At 44.3% G+C, this 5,793-nt stretch overlaps 2 long non-coding RNA genes across 2 annotated transcripts; one reads left to right on the top strand and one right to left on the bottom strand.

Moving 5' to 3' along the window:
* The first annotated feature begins 392 nt into the window (after positions 1-392).
* Positions 393-3,107, top strand: LOC140219988 (uncharacterized). Its single transcript, XR_011896232.1, has 2 exons — positions 393-586; positions 1,738-3,107. It is a non-coding gene; the product is annotated as an uncharacterized lncRNA (long non-coding RNA).
* On the bottom strand, positions 1,132-4,375 carry LOC140219987 (uncharacterized). The gene is made up of 2 exons (XR_011896231.1): positions 4,144-4,375; positions 1,132-1,335 (listed from the first exon to the last, which is right to left on the bottom strand). It is a non-coding gene; the product is annotated as an uncharacterized lncRNA (long non-coding RNA).
* Between the last annotated feature and the right edge of the window lie 1,418 nt (positions 4,376-5,793).

Genomic DNA, 5,793 nt, shown 5'->3' on the forward strand with positions numbered 1-5,793 from the left:
GCGTTCTGTTCTGAACTTCGGCGAGTGCTGAGGTCATCAGAAGGGAATGCGTACTTGCACAAAAATGAACAGGAAGACCTCGTACACTAAATACATTGCGCCCTGTGCGCCTTGGAAGTGACCCGTGACAATGTAAATCGAATGAAATGCCGTTTAGCCCATAGAGTTAGTAGAACAACTCTAGAGGAAAAGCTGGGCCGGAAAAGTGGGAACCTCTAGGGCGCCGCCCTGTTGCTACTGGTCAATGTGGCCAGCGCGATTACTATTGAAAGAACTGAAAACAAGTACAGGTCACCGTATGCTTTGTCATCTAAAAACGCATACCTGAGGTTTTATGAAGGTGGTGGGTTAATATTAAGTTTACACAAAGCGATCACTAAGTCCGTGACTTATGTAAATCACGAACTACGCATTCATTTAATAAAGGATGACGCGAATTTCGGTTTCGAATCTGTTTTTTGGATGCGTAGTAGTTTCGTACAGTTTAGGTTTGACATGCGATCGCGCGTCGACATCGGACGCTATGGCACACTCGTGCCTTCTGTGCCACCGAAGCCCGGAAGTGCCCAGGCATATACCTTCACATGTAAGTAAACGAATGTATCTCCTTGTTGAGAATATCACGCGAGTAGGCAGCTCTTGTGGGGCATGACAATCGTTTGAGAAGCGTCAAAGTAGAGCATTTTTCTACATGCGGAGCGGCGTTTTTATTTGAAGGTTTCCCTTCAGTAGGAAATTGCTGGACAGGCGGACCAGCGCACCGGAATTGTACTGGCGAAGCCACAAGCAACTCAAAGAATCTGTTTAATTGTTGCACTTTGAACAATCATGCTTCTACAAAGGCCACAGCAGAAAAACAGCCTGATGCCGAGTATTTCTGTGCCACGAAGTAATCAAGAGACGAGTGCCTAATGCGGACGAAATCGAGTGCATAGAGACTTAGAACGACAGAAAGCTGAGCTAGTTGGTAAGGATTCATTATGCAAAACAGAGGTGAGGCGTGCAGACAGGACACAAGAGTAGAGAAGTGGGTGGCGCTCGTGTTGCATGTTTCCTTGTAAATACTCTATTCTTGTGTCCTGTCTGCACGCCTCACCTCCGTTTTGCATAACGAGTGTATCAACCCACATATTAATAGCGTAGGCGTTTTATTAACTGTGCAATATTTTCAACACTTCCTTGCATGCCATTTCATGTGGAATATCCTTTTTGGTCACAAATTTGTGCAGCGAATCTATTTGCATGATCGACTTCGGGCCTGTAGGTCCGTTCACTTGCACTTGATGCTGAGTCTTTTACATGTATCCATAAACTGCAGATATGCACATCAGATCCCTGCGAGCATTTTCAAAATTCAGTTATTTTAGACAACAGGCACATATGCAATACTGACCTAATCTCAAATACCACTAAGCAGCTGGGACACATTTTTGTTGACCATACTCGCAGGTAAAATAAGTAGATTATGTGGACAGCTCCAGCTCATTTTCCTTAAATCAGTGTGTACAAGGGGTATGCAAAAATAATTTTTTTCTCGCGCACCGATTCTTTTGCTGTATAAGCAAGAGAACCCACCACGTTAGTGTAACGTATCTTGTACATCTTGTACTAATAAGTGCTTTAATTTACCAAGTGAGATGAGTTACTTTTATGGATCATTCAGTCATATCACACTGCAAGCTGCATTCATCAATCTTCAATTTGATTTCGCAAGAAACATGTTTCCCTTTTATGCAGATATGCAATGGCAAGCCCTTCCGTGTGTTCCAAAGGTAAAATTTAAGCTCGAAATTAAAGAAGATATTTCTAGTCAGAAACAAGCAAAAATGGTGAATGCAGAGTATCAGAAGCCCAAGGTACAGAAATTATGAGAAGTGTCGAATGATTTTAAGGAAAGAATGGTATTTGAAGATGCAAGATTCTTTAGTGGAAATCAAGCAAGTCAGTATAGGTAGAATACTCTGAGAAATTATGCGAGTAATGGGATAGCACACAATGGGTCAGGAAATGCGTTGTTTTTCTGAAAAACTAAAGCTGATGACTGTCATATCACGAGTCACTTTAGCATCATGAGACTGCTGTTTGATAAATTCAGAAACAAACCAAAAAGCAAGCCATGCAAAAATTAAAAAAAAACTATTTAATGATGCTCTCTCCACACTGGGATAAATAATAAGAAACGGATCACGTCTAGTGTGGACATATCAGACACCTTGTGAAACACTAAAGGAAAAATTCAGTTTCGAGCTATGGCACTTGCCGCATAGATGTGGGGGGCCTTGCACCAATAGTAATAGTTACCACTGCATCTAGAAATTTAAAGCATTCATGCAGACAAGGATGATTCTTTATATTTTTGGCTACCACTTCAAATGCCTCCACTAAGTGTTACAATGCTGCACGCAGCCATTCTAAGGATCTCACAGCAACACTTGCAGGTAAACAGCAAAAACAGTCAAAGTGCTGGTGTATTCTGGACACTGTCTTTGAAAACTTTTAGGCAAGAACAGTGCAAGAAAGAGACATAAGAACTGCATTTATTTCTATAATTCCCCATTTGAATGGCCTTTTCTTTTTCCTTCGACAATGCCTTCGCCTAGCCACAGCAGCTCCCTCATACAGACTCCGCAAGCCAAGAGGCCGTGGAGGCAAATGCAGGTAAGAGGCAAGAAGCAATAGCACTGGTATCGACATTCATCTAATTTCTTACTTTTTCTTTCGTTTAGGCAGTCAGCACACCTCGAACAACCACCTTGACTGCGGGTGTGTCACCCTAGTCGCCAAGGAAACATTTGAGGGAAAGCGACAGGCAATGTGAGCAGCCACTTCTCCATGTAAACAATACTCTTTCTCTCGGATGACTCCTACGTTCGCCACGCCAGCACACTTGTGCACAAAGATGCCGCGGAGGCACGTGCAGGTCAGAGGCAAGAAGCAGTGGCACTGGTGTCGACATTCGCCCAATTTCTTTTTCTTACACTGAGGCAGCCAGCACACCTCGAACAGCCACCTTAACTGCGGGTGTGTTAGTAGATTCCTGTTGTACATATGCTCATAATAAACTTCAGTAAACTTGAACTTGATAATAAACTTGAAGGCAAATGGGACATTGATGCATTGTTTTTTTGAACATTTATTGTACACATACAATATATGTTGTACTTTGCAGTGCTACAGAGCGTATTTTGAAGCTTCCCCCTATATTTGCACCTTTAATTACATATGTGTTGTGTGGCCCTCAATTCAGTTCATGTTGTAGCAGTTGTTTTGTCTGTGTATCGCACATTGGCTTAAGCTCGTGATATCCACATACTTCTCTCACAGATACAAAATAAAGTTCTATGTAGTCCTCAGTGTTACAACAAAAAATGAAAGTAAACAATCCGATCGTGGAATTGTGTTTATTGCAGTCATTCCTATGACAGTTACTGACAAGTTGACAACTTGAACTGGTCAATCCGTCCATAGCCTCCTCTATTTTTCAAAAATAAAGGAGGCTATGATCCATCATGGCAAGGAATTGTATGTATACATAAAAAAAAGGGGGGGGGGGTATGTGTGTGTGTTTGTAGTGGGGGTATAACAGGATTAGGGGGGTACGAAAAAAATGTACCAACACCATCCTCTAGACCCATTCCGTTAAGGTACCGTAACAAAGCGCATTAATATGATGAAGTTCATACAACCAACTCTGATATTACTACACGCGCCAGGCGACGCGAGCTACATTTGCCTTGACGCATTCGCGACTGCACCGGATGCCCTCCATATTATTCTCATTATTCGTGCTAACTGCACCGAGGCAAAAGAAAGATCATGGGCGCAGGTGCCTTTAAAGTATCTCGACCTTGCGAGGCACTGCTGCGCGTGCCAGGGGAGCTGTCCGTGCGAACACTCCCTGGCACACACCTGCCTCGGCGGCCCCAACCTACGTACCGTTCTGCTTCGAGCTTTGATCCCTCCACTGTCCCTTGGGTGCCCTGGAGTTCCTGTGCCGCCTGCTTTATTATAATCTCAGGTGCTCTCCTGAGACTTCCGTTTGTCGGCTACATGTGCCCTACAGCTGGATCAGTACTTATAATAATAAAGAAACCCGATCTATCGTCGCTACGATAGATCGCGAAAGCGGCTTTTGCAACATACCGCGCCCGTGCGAAGAGAATTACGGAACGCCAAAGAAGAATATGACCACAGCTTCGAGCTCGTAACCTCGTCGAGTACGTGACACTCCTGCAACAGGCATGACCGCTGAAAACCGCATACCGCCGGAAACTTCAACAGGATCATCCCTCGGTTGCATAACTGCCACCTGTACGGCCAACATGGACCACACCCACACCGTCCCGCTACATAGAATAAAGAACCAACTTATAAAGCCCAAACACACGGCTGCACGCACACATCACGACACTACTAGCGAGGCGCCATGCTGGTACGCTGCTACGGTTGCCGGATTAAAACTGACTACTGTCACCAAGTCTAGCAAGCGTCTCAGGAGCTGGCAACCTCGGCGCGTAGCAACATGGCGGCGCTCTTGCGGTTCCCGATTTCAATGCATGGGCCCTATGGGTAGCTTGTCCTCTAGAGTCAGTATAGTAACTCTATGGTTTAGCCATTTGCTATTAGTTTCAGTTATGGTTTGTCGAGTGAAGATGTGAAGTGAGCTTGGCCGGGTGAATTGTATCAATAAAATGTTTCTGAAATTTTTATCTGCATCATTTTTGTATACAGTATAGGGGCATTTCACTTTTTTCTGGCATTCTAACGACTGCAATTGTTAGTGTGCCACCAGGGGGCCACGGTAGGAAACCGAAACGCAAAATGGCAGCTGTTTTAAATTAATGATACAGCTGACCACAAATTGTCGGCTACCGAGCATCCCCGTAAACTGACGGGAACAGTATGTCATGTTGATAGTTGCTGTCTTGCTGCATTCTCTGACACTAGTGTGGGAACTGAAGCGCAAAGTGACACCGTCTACACTTGCAATGAATAGCTGACGCAGGATCGTCGGTTACTGAGCATGGGTAATCCCTGTAAGCGGGCGACGGCATTATGTCATGTTGATGGTTGCTGTCTCGGAGCGTTCTCCGATAGTAGTGCTAAAATCGTTGTCAATGATCGTGCACCAGATGTATGCCTGGTCATCACGACTGCGATGCTTCGAGAGGACTTGCAACTCGAGTTGCCTCTAGTACCACACTGACAATTGCATCGTCTGCTGCGTCGACGAAATATGACATGCAGCGGTAAGTCGCGGCGTTGAACAGACGGCTGTGATGTTCACTGCAAATAATAATCTTTATGCAGGCACACAAGCTCTAGAAGAGTGTACTGCGAAGCATTTATTCATGATGCTGAATAAAAGAGTCCAGCGGTGGTCTGTACGTTTTCCTGAATATTTCCTACTCCTCTGCAGTCAAGCTTCCAGACGACCGTGTTTGTCCATCACAACGCCATGGCACCACGGGACATTGGCCATCACATAAACCATGGACAACAGGAAATTATAATCAACTTTATGGTAAGCAATCCACGCTTAGTTAAATCATCGGGAGATCTGGACCCAAAATTCACCACTAAAAGAAAAATTTGTACTATACGTGCACAGTCAATGTGGACTGGCTAGTTGCATGTTAAAAAAATGCAGTAACCTTCATAGCGATGCTGTGATGAAGAGTCTACGCGAAATCTCTTTTTTAGCTCGGCACATGTTAGATTGAATGTAATGCCCTGAAATAGAAGATGCAATCATTACAAAAATGAAAAAGCCGGAAAGTGCAATGCAACATT

Source organism: Dermacentor andersoni, chromosome 8, assembly GCF_023375885.2.
Source record: "Dermacentor andersoni chromosome 8, qqDerAnde1_hic_scaffold, whole genome shotgun sequence".
Lineage (NCBI taxonomy): Eukaryota > Metazoa > Arthropoda > Arachnida > Ixodida > Ixodidae > Dermacentor > Dermacentor andersoni.